The sequence below is a fragment of the Metopolophium dirhodum genome, chromosome 9 (genome assembly GCF_019925205.1).
Source record: "Metopolophium dirhodum isolate CAU chromosome 9, ASM1992520v1, whole genome shotgun sequence".
Lineage (NCBI taxonomy): Eukaryota > Metazoa > Arthropoda > Insecta > Hemiptera > Aphididae > Metopolophium > Metopolophium dirhodum.
In genome coordinates this window covers 16,018,468-16,038,554 of record NC_083568.1, presented here as the reverse complement: position 1 = coordinate 16,038,554, position 20,087 = coordinate 16,018,468, and the positions used below count along the sequence as shown (strand labels likewise).

At 26.2% G+C, this 20,087-nt stretch overlaps 1 protein-coding gene across 3 annotated transcripts in view; it reads right to left on the bottom strand.

Annotated features, from left to right (window-relative positions):
* Positions 1-20,087, bottom strand: part of LOC132951959 (protein eva-1 homolog C) — a 223,095-nt gene that overhangs the window by 42,812 nt on the left and 160,196 nt on the right. The gene's annotated exons all lie outside the window — the stretch shown is intronic.

Sequence of the window (20,087 nt, the reverse complement as noted above, 5' to 3'; positions counted from 1 at the left end):
CCATATAAACATATTTTGTTTCCTGACAGAATTATCGATTTCTTAGTTAATCTAAATTTTTATGTCTATATCTAACATAAGTATTTAAACTTTTTGGCACTGCTAAACTCATACTTACTATCAACATTTAAGGATAAAAATATTTCTACACCGTCTCGTCTCCCTGTGACCATGAACTCTGGTTGGTCCACATTTACCTGTAGCCCAACTTTCTTCGCCACTTTTTCAAGTCGACTGAATAATGATTTTAGACTATTGTGTGATATGTCTATGAGTACCACATCGTCTACGTATGCCAACACTTCCATGGAAGACTCCCAAAGTTTAACCCCCTTTTGCGGTTTGATATCGATTTCTCTTATTACTTTCTATAATATTAAATTAAATAGAATAGGGAACACTGAATCCCCCTGTCTCAGCCAATATTTTATTATATCTTAATTAAATTAAATACATTAGGTTTTATAAGTAATACGATTATTATTATTGGCTTAATACATTTTTATGTTTTTTAAAAAATGCATACATTATTATTACCTCCCAATGATATAAGATATTTTAAAACGAAGTATAGACTAAGAATTTATGCATTTTTTTTATATAATATTTTTCAGTAAAAGAATTTCACGAATTCATCCTTTTTTACCTAAATATATGGACACCTCAAATATCAATTTAATTATATATGTTAGATTGAATGGTATATAATAGAACCCACGTATAGACAATGAATAGATTATACAGCTTGTTAAGTTATAGTGTAAATTATGCTTTGTTTGAATTTTCTTACATATTGACAAAAAGTACCTGATGTATGGTAACTTTTCATTACAATACTAAACAGTAAATATAGACACACATTTTTATTTATTTTTTTTTATCAATTATTTGAAACATTCAAAGAAATAATTATATAAAATATAGATACAGTCATTATGTAATTGTATTTATTATTGTAAATAGTTACACAAAACGGACTGATAGAATTTTGTATTAAGACTTTGTATTTTAAACTATAGTATTTCCTATTAGCTTACATTAACACATATCAATTTAGAGTTAACATGTAATTTTAAAAATTTTAATTGTTTATGAACAATTTAGGTACTTACCTAAAATTTATTTTATTGATGATTTGACAATAATGATTATTGTTTAGACCATTAAAAAAAAAAATTTTAATCTTTAGATAATATTTATAGTTACTGTGGTATCATTATTTTGTTAAAGTATCAATACAAAATTTAAAAATACACATTTGATAAAAAAATTTAAATAAATAAGACAATAAGTAATTAGTTAGAAAAACTAATTTATTTTATCAAAATTATACAGTAATTTATAATTATAAAAAAGGTGGGTAAGTGTATGTTGCTCTGCTGTACAGTAGGTTACAAGTGGGTCACTGTAATGGATGGTGTTAAATTTGAATTCAATGATATAATATCATTGTATAAGAAAAACGATTCTGAGCGAAAAAGGTCAGTCAGCCTATGATATTACCAAGTATATATTTTGATGATATTATTGTGAATAAAGTAATTTATATATAACCTATTTACGTGGAGCCTTGTTTTGAATTTTCAATCCTTAGCTATAAAAGTTGAACATTTTATAAATTTTCAACTAAAAAAAATTATTAAATTTTAAATTGTTGTCAAAAATTAAACTTTAAATGCTTATAAAAAAAAAATGTGCCTATGTATTTTTAATATTTTCCAACTGCTATTGCAACAATATATCAGGAGCCTTGCATTAAATTTTCACGTTTTTTACCCAACAAATGCATTTTATTGATATTTATAGAAGAAAAAACTAAAAAAATTGAAAACTGACAATGTCCGTAAATAGCTCAAAAAAAGTCAAATTATTTTCAAAATTTTATAGTGTATAGAAAATGCTAATAAAAAGATTCAGTACAATTTTCAAGTATCTACAGTCATACGTTTTTTTAATTACAACAAAATAAGAAAATCGTTACATGAGATATCCAGTGAATATCAAATGTTGTAAAAATATGAATTTCAAATGTTCATAAAAATTTAATTTGACTTTCTTGTAGACATTTTTTTTTCGATAAAGGTTGACAAGTTTAAGGATAATCTTGTATTAAATTTTCAAATCTTAGATTTAAAAAGAAAAATTTTTATGAATTCTCAACTCAAAATATATTGCTAATTTTCGTGATTTTTCCATATTTTGTCAATTTTTAAACTTTAAATGCTTATAAAAAAAAACAGTGACTAAGGATTTTTAATATTTTTCAAATGTCATTGTAACAATGTAGTAGAAACCTTGTATTAAATTTTCAAGTATTTTTACTCAACAAATAAAGTTTTATTGACATTCATAGAAAAAAAGACTAATAAAATTGGAAACTGAAAATGTTCCTAAACAGTTCAAAACAAATCAAAATATTTTGAAAATGTTATCGTGTATAGAAAATGCAAATATAAACAACCAGTGAAAATTTCATGTATATACGTTCAGTTGTTTTAGAGTTACACCAAAAACCAAAATCGATTTTGTGGAAAACCGATTTTGTGTAAAAATTCCTGTTTTTCCTTAATTGTTATGTTGTTTTTCCCGGCGCTTTTGAAAACTATTGGGAAATTATAAATTTGACCTCTTGAATGCACCAAATAGATTCACTTTCCGATCGAACAAGATACTGTTGAAGAAAATCGAAGCAGTTTTACTGCCCCAAACCGTGATGGATGACAGACACAAAAAAATTAATAAATAAAAAAACACACATCATTACACACATTTGTAAAATCAATACATTCATCGTTCTACTCAGAATCTCAAAAGCGTTGTCACTAATTTTCCTTAAACTATATATACGTCTATAAAATACTAAAAGAAATTATTTGCAAGTACAATATTCACACAGCTAGTATTATTATTTTATGAATTAAAACAAAATATTTATATTTCTTAACCAGCTTACCGTAAATATAACTGTTATTTTCCCGTGGGTTTTCAGAATTTTCTATTTTTCTGGAAATCTACTGGGAAATTCCAAAAATGACATGTATAAAGTACCATCTGTGTTGTACCCCATTATATAGAGGTGCCATATGCAACTTTTGTAGCATTCTTCCTACCCGGCAAATTGTTTACGTATATTTTAAAACTCAAAAAGCACATCATCACACATAAAAAAAAAACACTAATTTGTCCACATTTGCCCGACGATTAATGGAAACATCTTGATATCATATCCCGGTCACATTTCGAAATAATACTGTTTGCCTGTATGGTTTGATCTGGCTAATCGCCAAGTGCATTCCCTCGGAAATTGGAACCGTTATTAACTTTATATAATAATATATATTATAATTAGGGGCCGGAATTATATTATTTTAAAATAGCCAAAATAAGATGCTAATATTCTCTTAAAAAGTTCTCCTGATAAATTGGAAATCATAATAAAACATGCAAAAAATATACTTTTTTATTAAAATATTCTTTTGAACTAAAAATATGCATTTATATGTTAAATAATTAAACACATAATACAAAAAAACTGATATAAATAGGTACATACTTTACATGTTAAGAGAAAAAAACGAGTCGGATGATTTGACTTTAATACCCCAACAAATAAATTCGCCACATAACGGCCATTTATATCCGTTGTCTCATCAACAGCAAACCAAATATTATTATCGCTATTTCATTTTTTATATTGGATAAAGTCTTATCATAACAATGTGATTGATAATTTTTTTTTAACAGACTTTCATCGGGTTTATGTTTGCCAGTATATTTTTCTAAAAATGCTCGAAATTGTGGATTTTGCAATTTATACAATATCATATCACTATTATCGGTCATATCATTTTATATTATTAACGCCACTGCAACAATAAATATCGAACATCTATAAAAATTAATCGATATATTCTCTAATATTCTTTATTATACGAAATATTATTTTATCTTGAAATATTCCCAAATATGCGAAAAAAAACTTTTGCCATTAACTCACCTGTTTCATGATTTGTAAAGATTTCGAACCCCCGTCTGACTGCATAGACTAAAAAAAAATATGCAAAAGAATAATTCCGGCCCCTAATTATAATATACAGTGTGAGGCAGAAATACTAAGCCATTAGTAAAAATATGGGAATTTACCGCAATAATGTTATTTAATTTAATATAGGAATCATTAAAATATAGTTTAATCATTTTAAAACACAACCAACCAATTTTATATTTATTACATGTATATTTATATAGTAATTACTAGGGTTCGGATTACTAATTACCAACAATAAAATATAATATTGAGTTTAGATATAACAGTGACTTAGTCATTCAGCTCTATACGGCTATACTGTATAATATAACTGGTCTTTCTATGATTATGTATAAACATGGATTTAATAGTTTAAACACGTTGGTCTTCATAAAACGTGAAATCTAAGTTAAAATGTAAATTTACATACGATGTCTTTTGATAACCCTGTCGTCAAATATTACCGTCAGTGTTAAAACTAAAGTATGACAAACAACAGTATATGATATTATTTAAAAATATTTATCTATTAGTATATTATTTTATAATATATAATAAAATATTATGCATAATGATATCTATCATTATCATTTCGTTATTCAAACAAATCATAAATATCATGCAACATAATATTATTACTTCTATAATCCATCGGTACATATTCTTGTTTTGTTTTGTTTTGTAGATTTCTAGTTTTATTTTTATTTTTACATTTTATTTTATATTGATATATACTATTAATTTTTTTGATACATTAAGCTTTAGGGAGTTTAAACAAATAAAATATGTATAATCTATTACTGCATATTATAAATATTCCAAAATGTAGTACTTTTATAATATCACAGTGGCGAGTTACGTTTGATATTCTTACTCAAATTGAGAATATTTATTTACGTTTATTTCCATACTAAAAATCATCTAAAAATCAAAATATATTTTTTTATATCACACAATAATTAGTGTATTTGTATGTGGATAATAGTTAGGCTGTTGTAGAATATTATTTTTTTTTAACAAGGTTTAAAAACGTTTTAAATATTAGGATTTTATAATTTTGCACGATTTAATAGTTTGCATCACTACTATAAAAAACAAGAAGTTTTTAATCAGAAATTTAAAAAAACACACAACTGGAATTATTGATAATTGACGCAAGGTATATCGATTATGATGTCGCGTTAATGTTTTATGATTTTTTACTTAAATTTGACAAATATTATAAAACGACTTGGTAAGTTCATAAAAATGTTGTTCTCTTTTGTTAAAAAACATTGATTAATCACTATTGACTCGTGTTTACTTATTTGCTTTTAAATATTAAATCATGCTTTTTAAATAGATTATTTTAGTGCATGGAATAACACCTTCGTCCTTCAACAGTAGCTCCTACCAAATATATAGTGCTTAAACAGCTGCCAACAATTTAAAATTTAAATGGTAGTCGTTTTCTTTTACGTCATTGCTTATCTATATTCTACAATCTACATATTGTATTATTAAATCAATGATAAAGGCAATCCATGTTTTTAAGAAAGTGTTTGCGCGAGTGTCTGTTATAATTATCAAATAAATTGTTGTTTAAGTACGAAAAGTGAGTTCTGATAAGAAATAAATAACGTAAGACTTAGGTTTTAACAGCATAAAAGCCATTCGTGCCTTTTATTAATACATTTATCATTATACTAACTGATGGGAGGTGAAAAATGTTAGGAATCATTTACGGAGCATGTTTTTATCGTATTCAGGCTTTGAAGAAACCACAAATATGACATTATTTCATTTATAAGATGATAAAAAATACATAACGAATTAAATCAACCATTTGGAATTGTTTACTTAGCATTTTTTGATAAAACCAATTTTATAGTTCGATTATTTTACCAAACCCATTTGTAACAATGTTATTTATATTTGTGATAAACGGCATGATAACCAATGTAAATAGTGTAAAAGAAAATTAAATTTATTACAACAACGAAATGTTTTTATTTTCGGGTTACATAATACTTATGTAATTTTAGTAAGACGGTGAGTAAATGAGGTAATGAGGTTAGTAAAAAGCTCGAAAATGTAGTGAAGCACGTATAACCTAACCTGTATCATTGAAATCATTGTACATAGATTCTAGTTATTAAATCCCAAATATATCAAATACGCTGTAAATCGTTGGTTGGTAACTAGTTATTTATATGAAATAGTGTATCATATAGATACTTAAATAGATTGCAATTATAAGGACAAGGTTCGGCTCAACTCCAGTATTATATCAACAGTCATTAATTTTTTATTTTATTACCTACCATGTTTACATTTAATATTTGTAATTTAGATTAAGTGTACGAATAGAGAACCGTATACAAATAATATGACTTTTTTTAAATAAATAGTTTTTAGCTCTAAAAATAAATCAATAAAATTTAGTAAATATTGAGTAATTACTATTTTGTTGAGTTATAATTTTGTTGTGATTAATGATCAGGATAGTTTAGCATAATTATTTTAGAATTTAACGAAGATATATATATTACTAAATTTAGATTTGAATCAAAACAAATTTTCATAAATATGTATTATAATATTATTTTTTTAAGTTATGTTGACAGTATAATTTTCATTTAATAATTTGATTTAAAAATACTCTTAATTTACAATATTTGTACTTTCGGGAATTTTTGTGATATTTACATAAAAATGTACTCTATTTTTCGATTCTTAATAGTTACATTCCTAGTTATTAACTCTAAATACTAAACATTTCTTACGATGATGCTCTTTTTGTTTCCACGAATAATTCATTATGGCTCTTGGGGCTATTAATTTTCGTTGAGTGTTATTTGACATTCTTAATGTGCAGAACAACAGAATATTACAGAAAAAAATGTTTGGTAGGTACTCGTAGTAATCATTATACATTATTATTGATAGTAATAAATAATAATAGTTATTATTATTACGATAAAATAATAATAGTTATTATTATTACGATAAAATAATAATAGTTATTATTACAATAAAGTAATTTTTTGCGTTGTAAAAAATTAGTAGGTTTAGTATTATAAGATAAAATTCCTTTGAATAGATGTCACTATGAAAACTGTAACTAATATTAGAAAAAAGTGGGATTTCTAAAAACAAAATTATTTATATAATTAAAACTATAATATTCTAAGACTTAAAATTTAAGAATGTTGTCACACCCTTTTGTTTTTGGGTGGGAGCTAAATCCTAAAAATCCATTCTCCCCGTGTTCTATCAAGATTAAAATATTATTAAGTGTAGAGAAATAATTTTGTAAAAGATAATAAAATAAATGTAAACTGAGGTTCTGAGTATTTCGCATATAAATGTACCACGTCATAGGTACATTTAGAGCATAGAACGTATTTGATATAATACATTGAAATATACCTATATTTGTATTAACAATGAAGAAAATAATAGTAACCGATTTATTTTACCAACATTTTGGCAACTTCCACCGACACAAATTATGTTTATACGGTCAGTTTTATGTATAAAAACGGTAATAAAAGCTCAAGTTTGTTCAACTGGTGTCAAAATAGACAAACAATAAAGACGACATTATGGAGACGTATTTGATTTTTTTTTACCATACCCAAAATATAAACAATAAAAAAGTAAATACTCGTTATAACAAAACGTTTAAAGATATGATTTTTCCACTGAAACACTCAAAGAGATGGCATAAGGGAAAAAATATAAACAATAGGTAAATGATTATGATGTTAAAATATAAAAAATGTAACACAATAGTTGAAGTATGTTTTCTCACTTAAACTAATGTAAAATTAATATTCATAATATAACGAATTTGAACAGCCAAAATAAATAAGGTGTACATTATTAAGGGCTATAATATAATAACAATAAAATGTTTTAAGTTAATAAGAAGAGAGTATATAAATGTTATGTTGACAGAAGTAATTTTATTAGAATAAATATTGAGGGTTACTACAAATACAGTAAAGTTTAGTAGATATAATCAGTTAGTTTATTGTTCCAAAAAATATAAAAACACATATTTTTAGTATTTTAGTTATATGTGTACTGATGTGGGTTTTGGTAGATCATAAAAAATTGAATTATTTGGAACTAGTATGACGTATAAAGAAGATATGATTTTTTTTTTCATTTGATAGAAAAAAACATTTAACTTTAATTTTAATTTTTAATATTTTTTCATTTCACTTTATTGAATTGTTAGTTAGTAAGTACTTGTTTTTCATATCCCATATACCATGTGTAGAATTAACTTATTTATTATGTAAATGATTGATTAGTAGTAAACAAATAACTTCAGAGAAGGATCAATCGAAAAAACCGACGAGAACATTGCCGTTTATACACTCGCTTCAACAGTGTAAAATAAACTGCGACAACCATGATGAATTGGATATAATCAATATAACTTAATAATTTTTAGTGTATAATAATATGGTTATTATAATGTAACTTTTTTTTGCAATTTGTATATTCAACTTTAGTATAAAACTATTAAACCCAAAAGTTAAAATTTACAATACTTATAACTTAATTATATAAATTAACAAATATTTCTCAATGTGCTACAATTTATCAACCATATCGTGAATCAAAAGATACCATAGTATACAAATATATGATATATCTCACGTTATAAAATGCAATGTATTATAAATTAGAAACCATGACTGCTAGAGCATGGATTATCAGCCACCGTGCTATATTAAGATGAATCATACATAAATGTAACACATTTATAAATTAAATTGGATACTTAGTCGAAAAAAATTTTATTTTTACAAAAATGTTTGGTCAAATACTGTAACACATAATATGACACATGTAAAACTAATAATTACACGCTTAAATATTAAAATATATGAAGAAAATCGTACACTACCAGTGTTTACTTAATAATTTTTATACCTACGTAGTTTATAAGTTTAAAATTAAATCGTATAATATAATATAACGGTTATAATTTCCTTGACAGCCGACTTAGGTAGGTATATTCAGTGCGCACGTTTTAAATGAGAATTTTTTTTATTTTCATACTGTCGCTTAAATTTGGCCCGTTTTCCGGTATTTCTTAGGATAATATTATATTTAATTTATATGAAATAATATATTTTTCATGCATTATTAACAACAAAATTGTGATAACACGGCGTCTTGGATATGCAATTTAGCTGCACCAATGTCGTGGTGGACATTTCTCGGTAATTCACAAACATGATATTACTATGAGACAAGATTTAAACTAAAGTTATTAAGCTATTCTGCGAAGTTTGATATTCACCTAAAATAGACATTTGACGTTATATTATACGTACTTAAACGGTTAACACATTAAACAACACGTGATTAATATGCCATAACGTCGATAAACCAGCACAACTGTCTGGTAGATATCATTGTTTTTACACTGATCAAATGATAGAAGTCAAAAATAAATATGCCTATGTGTATAGAAGTATTGATTTGCAATAACTTCCGTTTTATAATGATATACGATTATCAATTAATCAATCATCGATCATAGTAATGAAAAAGGCGACGGATGAAAACAATATGTCGTGTGGAAACTCAAAATTATATTCTTATTGATATGATGATATGAAAAAGTTATAAAACAAATTGTATTTATCATTGCGTACATTAATATTATTCATATGAAACCCGTTTCAAACCACAATAAAAATATTTCCCGTAAAATACATTTGCCGATTTCCAAAAATACAACCCATTTCATCCATTTCAATTGTAAATCGTGTCTAATGAGACTTTTTATGGGTAATAATATATACTGTTGTTTTGTACGATTTACTTGTAGTCTGAGCTTTATTACTTAAATACCCTTCGGCAATGACTACAGACGGTGATAAATCGAATTTCATTAACTCGGTAGTTTTTGTACAGCAGCAGTTACAGTGTAACAGAGACGAAGCTTTTTTCACAGACAATGAGTTAATCTTGAACCCATGACCTTTTGTATGAAGTTGACATCGAAAAATGAAGTATGTAAGACTAAGGGTAGGATTGTCAACTGTGACTTTCTCCCCTTTCGTTACACGATGGCAACAACTACAACGATGAAACGGCAAGAGATACTTCCTACTTGCTAACTCAAAAAAGTAACTGTTGTATAAGGCAGTACGTTTAAGACTGGCCTCTTTTATAGACTTGAAATATCATTTGTCACATCCCGTATGAAATGAAATGTCATAAAACTAATTTGTCATGAAACGTCATTTCTAAAATGTCGAGTATTAAGTTAGATATTTTAATTTCAAACAAAACTTGCGTGTACTAATTAAAATCACTATACTTATTTATGTGTGTAAATTAAAAGTTTGATATAGTACAGTGATTAACATTTTGATTCACATTGATTTTACACCAAGTGTTTATATATAATATATATTTACAAGTTGTAGGAGAATAATAAATTATAATGTTTTGTTAGTGACCAAATCCTAGTTATGTACTCAAAATCTGATTAAAAACAAACAATCAAAACCAACAATTAAACCAAACGATTACTTAATCAACTCAATATTTACTAAAACGATTCGTATGTTACAATATTTTACTGGATGCATTTTCTTTCGATTTTCCAACAAAATAATTATTTTTATTAGTTTTGGAATTCCTTCAAAGACTCTATTATACAAAATTCAAGTAATTAAATTTAAAATCTAAAGATAGATATCTAATGCCTGCATGGTTTATCAATCACTCCACAACGATTTTATGTATAATTAGGTATATTGTATCATAATATAGCGTATATTATAACTATAACTATGTAATATTTGTAACATTATAAAAATATTAAGTATGTTGACATAATTAATTAAATTAAAAAAAATAAATATATTATTATTATGATTATGAATAACTACTAATGCCTATAATACGGATCTTAATACTTCTAATCAGTGTTGAAATCTATTCATAATTTATCATCAAGTGTAGATGACAAAATGTGTCATAATAAAATAATAATTTTGTCAGTTACTCTACACAGAAACCCTAAAATTAATATTTTTGAATTTCATGTACAGGCTCACAGAGCTAAAATTTAATATAATATTAAAAAATGAAATTTAATGTGGACTGTAAAATGTTTTTTTCTATTAATTAAAAATACGAAAAAAAAAACAATTTTAATGTTTTTACCAGGCAGTATCATTGTTTTGACAAAGTGTGTTTTTGGGAAAAAATTACATCACCTCCATGTGTTATAACCGACAAAAAGTAATCTATTATCCTTTTAATGGTAAACTTGTCTGAGTACAACTTATGCTTTAGTAGTTATGGTATAATATAGTTGTATATTATGAAGAAAATAAAATTTAAAATCATTAAAAAAAATTTTAGTTGGATTTAGAAAATAATTGTGTTGTGTGTAAAATATTTGAATTTATATTTACCTCATACCTGTGACCTGTTTTACGAATAAACAAATGAACAGTAGCATATTACAAACAATAATCATTATTTGGTATTTTCAGATGATTTATGTGGTCTAAATCGTGTTTAAAAACAATTTTCGATAACATCGATAGCATTAACTTGTCTGTTTTAAATAACTCCTACGTTTAATAATTATTAAAAGAGAACATTCTTATTTAGTTCATTTTTTTTAATTTCAACATGGTTCACATAGCTATGAGTAAATGTAAATTGGTTTTTTGATTTAAGGATTTTTTTGGCGGAACAGGAAATTATTCGAAGAGAGAAGAGTTTTCGATGTGGGAAGTGAAAAGTATTTGTTATTTTTGCCACGCTACTTAATTTTGGACAACACTATTTGTTATAGTGAACATTTTATGTAATAAAAAGTTTTTTTTTTTTTCATTCAAAATGATAGAAAACAAAATACAGATATACAACTCTCGTTGGTTAGAGTTAAAGTTGTATAACAGATGGACTGTTACCATTGGTGTTCATAAACAAAAGTATTTTATACAATTATACCAATGCATAGGTGATAGGTACCTTAAGTATATTTAACACTTGCTTCAGAAAATGCATTTGATTCACTGATAATAGCACCAGACACTTGAAGTATTCACTAAATATTTATTATATTAGAATTTTGTATTGTCATATTTTATTTTGGATAATTTAAAATTATATAGGTTAGACATTTAAAATTGTTGACTTTTTTTTATCTATTTAATATAATTTTAATTGAACTCTTTTTAATAACATTTTTTTCCGAGTAAAATAGCTTGAAAATTTAATACAATGTTGTTCTTACAGAAATTTCATAATATTAAAAATACATATTATTCACAATTTTTATAGCCTTTAAAAATGAAATATATACGAAATTGGATATTTAAAATAACAAAATAATAATTTTGTGGATCTGAAGCATCCAGGGAACCACTCAAACACACACAAACAATGTCACCAAAATCGGTCCAGCCGTTTAGGAGGCGTTCAATGACATACACACGGACAGAAGACCTTAACATTTATATAGATATTCCGATCATACGATAATTATTATTTATTATATTATCCAATATATATGATGGTTTTGGTAAAATTAGTTCAAATCGTATTTCTAATAGAAAAATCTTTAAGTATAATAAATAAATTATAAAATGCCATTAAAATTAGAGACTAACCCACCATTTTCGATCAAAATTGTTTTTCGTATACAAATATTTATCATTAATTTCAAATTTAACACCATTATAACAGTGACTTACTCAATAACGAGATAGGTACACTTAAAAGCTATTATACAGCAGCGTGACTTCATGGTTTTATTTTATTTTCATAACTAGATAGAGTTTCTAAATATTATAATAATAATTATGTCAAATCAGATTATTTTACTGAACATATTGCAAACATTAAATTTGGAACTTGAATAGCTTGTTATTTATAAGTGTTGAAAGTTCTCTAGCAGAATACTCTTCTTGTATTAGCTTCTAATATTTATAAATAACATACTATAATAAGTTCAATGTTTGATATACATATATATTGAAAAAACTGCAAACATTTTTATTTCGTTATAATGTAGTAGAGTTGTTGTAACTTATAAGTATTTACTATAATACTTAATGATATAACATCGCCATAACTGAAAATTGAGTGAGTGTATCACGTAAAAACTTCAGTCACGCGTATCATTTGAATTGCGGATAAGTGTATAACGTATAAGTAGGTGAAACTCGGATAGTGTCAGAACTGTATGAGAGTGCCAGGACAGGATTTTATTTCGATTTTATCGAAGTAGGGAAATAACGTTATTAAATGGTGTGCATTTTATTTTTTAAATTCTACTTGCCTTCTAAACATTTTTTATTACACTGTATATATTTTTAACGTATACACGCAAAAAGCTTAAACGTTTTTTACGATGGGCGTTATATATGTATATTATATAATATAAAACGCATACACAAATCTACCAATGAGGTAAGGGAGGAAACAAAGGGTGCACCCATGTTTTAGCAGTCTAAATAATTGTATAAATTATTTATGAGCCCTTTGGACATTTCTTATTTTTATCGTAGATTTATCGACTTCCCGGACAATTTTGTTTTGTTTATTTAACACGTTATATACTTGTATGTAAATAATCTAGAACTGCGACCCCAAAAAAGTATTTATTATTTTAGTAAAAGTCACAAGTGATAAAAATAATTCAACAATGAATGCGTTTCAACAATGCTTATAATATTATAATCTTGAATCGTTCTTTCTACACGTATTTTAAACGTGACTTGGTAAAATATATTTATAATGAGTTTCATTTACAATGTAGTTGGGTACCTATTCTCGTTATTTATAGTATTTTTGGGAAAACGACTTGATAACTATTACAATTAAGTCAAATTTATTATTTAATGCTGTTAAAAGTTTCAGGTACCCTAAATATTATTATGTTTAATAATATACTTAATATATATTGTATTTGAGCTTTTCGTTATGTTTTGAATTGACTTATATCGCTTAGGGCGTTTTAAATGATTCATTTTAAGGGTTTGATCTATAAATGGATAGATTTGGTCAGAGCGTAAAAACTTTACAATTATGTCAAAGCTTATAAAAATAAAACTCATACAATATCAGTAGATACCTACATGTGATACATTAAATTTCAAAGAAATTTTTATATTACATATAAAACCAATTTGTGGGAAAAAAAAATATTTAAAAAGTCATTATTTTTCTTGAATTCTTTGGCGTTTGTAACAGTTCTGAAGAATATTGACATTTTCAATATTGAATCTTAGAACGAAATACATTATACATTGTATTTAATGTTGGGTAATAAATTCTTAGTGAAAAAACTAAGTCTTAAAAGTTGCGAGTTAATCGATTTATTATCTTTTTGACGGGTTTCAACAAATTTAAACAACGGAAGTTCTCTTTTTAATTATTACAATGTTTTTATATTTATTTTATCAATCTAAATTTACAAAATTAACTTAAGCATTTTAGGGATGCCGAAATAGTAGTTTTTTATACAGTCATAGTATTGTTTGCTAATTGGTAGCTATTGTTCAATTGACCTTTGACAATTATTTTTCTCCTGAAGTTTTAAACTACGGGGAAACATAACGTAACGATGCATGGTGGGGGTATCATTTACACTGCTAAACTTTTGTAACGAAAAGCTGACGCTGTAAAAGTTCAAACTCCAAATGATTTATATATTTATATATACAAGTGTGTGCATGTGAGTGTGTGTTTCAGTATAGGTATATATATTAAAGTTTGAACTGCACGTTGTTTAAGGCATATTTTATTATACAGCTACCCGGGAAAGAGAGGTTAAAAAGGGAGATAAAGCTTTCACAGTTAAATGGGAAATTACGATCACTTTTGGGAGGACAGAAAAAACCCAACAAGTTGAATGAATGGAATTAATCCCTTCAATTGTTTGTGGTCGAGGAGTGAGAGGAATCCATAGTTTTACTCCAAACAATATAATAATATATGCTACACAAAAATATATGAAATCGTATTTACCATATTTTGTCTACTATAACAATAATATATAGGTGTAATGTTTTGTTTTATATAATGTTAAAATCAAAAATTATTTTCTCTGGGAAAGGTGTAAAATAAATTTAATATTTAATATTTTGTTGAGGAGCTAAAAGTTATTGTGTACCACGTAAATACTATACAATATATTTATATATAAAATCATAATACCACTCACTCACTGATCGCTGTAACTCAAAAACTACGCAACGTACGAACTTGAAATTTGAAATAGAGGTTCTTCTCTTATTTTCACCGGGCAATAAGAAAGGATTTTTAGAAATGTTGAGTTTAAATCTATTAATTAAGGATAATTATTCACCGCCAATACGTATTATGCTGCACGGTGGAACGTTGTAATCATATAATTAATTTAATAGTGTGTATTAGTTGTATTTTTTCGAAATATTTTTTTACTTAAAACTAAATTTTTTTTAAATGTTGTGACCACTAAGTTGTGATATGAGTTTATAATATAAAAGTATTATTATTTAGATTTATGGCATATGCTTCTCTAGAATTTAACATCAAAGAGTTTAAATTAAAAATGTAACTTTGCCTCTTTTATCATTTTTATGAATACACTTTTTTTAAATATGTTTGGTCATATAAAGTTAAGTAAAATTAGTTTTTATTTGTGAATCTTCAGTGTAGCAGCTCTATGCCTTTAAATTTTTATTATTTTTATGATAATATGTTGGTATAATTGTTACCCAAAACATCGCATTTATTATTTTATAATAATAATTATAATATTGTATCATATAATATTATTGTTATTAACGTATAAGTCAGTCCCGCATACCATAGAACGATGTTAATAAATTTGTGGTATAAAGGGCGTAAAATTAATCTAAATATTTTGAAAATTCCATTATGAATAGAAAATAATAATATATGTGACAGTGTAAAATTTTGAGTCATTACGAAGAATATGGTTTGAATTAAAACATAATTATATAGTAATCAATATCGTTGGAGAAAAACCCGTTATTTTTCGTTATTAAAATATATCAAATTTTGTCAAATTTAGAACGCGTTGTGCGTAAATTATCCTTATCAATTGTAAAATGTTCGATTTACTAGCCATTTTACAGTTGTTTAAAATAATAATTCACTTCTATCATTTGTCTATTGATAGTTACAGCTAATCACCGAAATTAAACTTGGACGAACTGCAGCGAGAGGGTGCAAAACTTATCGTTTTATACCCACGCTAAAATACCCGGATGAGCGAGTTCCCGACGTAGCCTAGTAATTACGCCTATGGTATGCGTGCTGACTTAATAATAAATATATGCATTATTATGTAATTTGTGCTTCGACAGATGGAAGCAAACGATTATGGAATAAGCGGTAGTTAATGCATTTTAAACAGTAAAAGTACCTATCTGGGGAATTCGCTGTAGGATGTGGTTTTTATTTCTATTCGTTACATACATAATATAACAATATAGGTGGGTAGTCGTTTTAAAATGTGTACAATATGAAATTTAAACATCTCATTAGAATTTTATTTATTCGTGAACTTGCTTTAAAAATACCTACGTAATATTTTGTTCATGTATTGCATTTTATTTTAAGTATATTGATCGGGACATTAAATATGGCAGACAAAAACGTCGATAAGTAAGACTAGTATGATGAAAAAATCAGAAATTAAATGTAAATTATTTAGTAGACCATATAAATATAAAAAAAGTTTTGTAAAAAAAAAACAATGAACACTCATAAGCTACGGTAATCCGCACTTAAATATTTACTTGAAGACTAATTTGAGAAATAATAATCATTAAAAAAACAGTGACTGGCACACAAATAAGTTAATTTAACAATACAAAAAGAGCACTTAAAAAATGCACTTTTGTAATGATTCTAAAATATGATAATTTCTCGAGTTCTCCGCAGTGATGTATTTATGGTGAATAAATTTGAAAACAAAACAATTTTCAACTCTAATGATGGTAATAAAATATTAATTAAATATGGCTGGCACGCATTTTAATTATTTGTACAATTTTAGAAATAATGATACAGGTATTCACTAAAATTTCGTAACGCTGTTTTATTTTTATGATCAGTATATGTGTATTCATACTTGCTTTATGACTTCACAGAACCTATGTCTACCTAGATTACTAAATGTACATTGGTCGTTGGTATACATATATAGGTATACCAAAGTTGGCTCAACACCTATAATATCTTATGTTATATAAATGTTTTATGTTGTGTTACTTTGATGTATAGTCCCTAACTTTTTAACAAAGGATAACAGAATATTATCTATGTTGATGATACGAGTTCCTGGCCTTTTTTTTTTTACCATGTTTAACCTTTTATACTATGTGTCTATGAATATAATATAATAGTATGTTTATATAATCAAAGTTTATTGGTAGGTATTAATCAAGTATCTATGGCTGATGGTAGTAACATGTGTTATGTATATCTTTGTTTGTATGTATAATCAACGATAACTTATAACTATATCAAATAATGTATGGTAAAAAAGTTGTATGGTGAAATTTTTGGAATATTGCAAAAATTGAATCACTCCCTTCCCTATTAAAGGTATTTAAATTAAATTATTAAAATAACTGGAACGCCAGTAAAAGGATTCCATATATTATTAAAATATTACATTTTACGTTTCTGTAATTTTATTTAATATTCAGTGCTCAACATATTTTTAACTAAAAATATTAAATTATGAAATACATGTTAATATATTAAATGTGTTTATGGTATATTATCATCCAGTACTAAATATCAAAATTTAATAAATTGTAAATGCTTGTATTTTATACTTTATAGTTAAATTTACAAACTAAAATTCACAGTTTTAAATATAATAATATAGTTATTGATTAGGTACCTATTATAGTTGTAAATTAAAAAAGTAAGGACTTAAGTAGGTAACCGCTCAGCCGTACAGTTGGAGTCAAGTTTACCTAGCCTTGTAAAATTGTAATAAATGCATTTTGTGAATATTTCGAGTATCTACGGTCATTTGTTTTAGAGTTACGGTAAAAACCAAAATCGATTTTGTCGGAAACTGATTTTGCGTATAAATTCCCGTTTTTCCTTAAATTGTTTTTCTGTTTTTCCCGGCGCTTTTGAAAACTACTAGGAATTTTAAATTTTGACCAGTTGAATGCACAAACTAGATTCACTTTCCCATCAAACAAGATACTGAAGTTGAGAATCAAAGTATTATTTTAACTATTTATCGTGTACACAGACACAAAAAAAAACACATAATATTGTAAAATCTATACATTTATCACTCCGCTCTGAAGATAGCCTCAACTAGGGTTAACATTTTGAGGGGGCTATAGCCCACCTAACAGAACTATTTATTTAAAATAACTAATAGAGGGCTTAAATCTAAATCAATGAGATATATTTTTGGGGTACTAAATCGTATTCAGGTGGATTAAGTCCCCATATCCCCTTCCCTAGCTGCGCCACTGGCTTTGAATCTAAAATTATAAATAATAATTAACCCTACCATCATTGTAATATCAATACATGCATAGCTTCACTCAGAATCAAAAATTGTTTAGTAGTAACTTTGAGTACTTACTTTGACGATAGAGAAATATATACTTATAGTCTATACCTACGTAGTTTAAAAATAAAAACAACGTTCGTTTAAAACTCAACGTAACTATAGTTCAACACAACAATAGAGAATAGATATAAAAACATTTTCAGAATACAAATTGTTATGCTTTATTTATTATAATTTCAACAAAAGCTCAGTAATGAATGGAGGCAGTGTAATAGTGAGTGTATATAATCACAGTGAAAGAGATACACGATGTTGAGCCGAGAGATACGGACAGTAAAACAATATGTGAGAAAGAGATCATAGATACATTAATTAAGGCGCGGTCGTACGGATAGACGAGTCATTGAATGGAAATTGAAAAGCATAACATATATACTGTAGGTATAGTGGTAAATGGTAATCAGGTATAATAATGAATGACCCGTACGCATACGGCTAAATAAACAATACAATTCATAAACGAGTTAAGATTTATAATTATTTCTAAGCCACAGTTGATGTGCAGCACGGTGGACTGTGGTGTGTGGTATACTTCAATGTTTGAATAATATATTATAATATAGAGACAAAATTAGCATGCAGATTAAATCTAGTATGATATGTAGACCAGAATTATTGTAGTTATAGTCGGTGCGGGGTCGTAAAAGGGGGAAAAAATCATACCCGAGAAGTTTACGATGATAATATTATGTGAATGTGAATATTACAATGGATGTAGATTCAGTCAAGCGATTTTAAACTTCATAACCTCGAATTTCACCTGATATCGCCAACGGAAACTCGTGGAAAGATGTATAGTGGAATATAAGCTTGGTATGGAGAGAACATTTTTTTATTAATGTGACATTGCTTAGGAGAGGCGCGGGAAATGGAAGGTATTATCGATTTGACGAAGTAGAAGTCAAGAATACGTCAAGTGAGACGTTATTCAAACATTATTGGATGAGAAAGAGAAGAAGATTCATAATATTATTATGATTATTTTAATAATCCACGGAAGAGCTAGTCGAAGACAACGATTGTAAAAGTATAATATGAAGGTAAATATGAAATAAAAAATCAATCATGTCGATGCGTCTGATAAACAATTATTATTTCAATTCCCTACCATAGTATTATTATATAAGCGTTGGTAAATATATTTTTAAAATTACTAAATCTAAACATTGTTGGGTGTAATATACTTTTAGCGTTTATCTACGTATTATTAAACTAGGTACCTTCAAATATTAATTTATATTTTACTTGTCAATTGCATGTCCACGTTTCATTTTTACTAAATAAATCTATTTTTATAAGTAATTGAAAAATGAGGGAATTAACAATTACTATTAAACATTTTCAGTAATATTGGATTTTTAAAAATAATAATATGAAGAACACTGTCATGTTGTAACTTATAACTCATCATGAGTTAAAGGTGTCTTAAAGTTAAGATGATTTTGAAAAGTT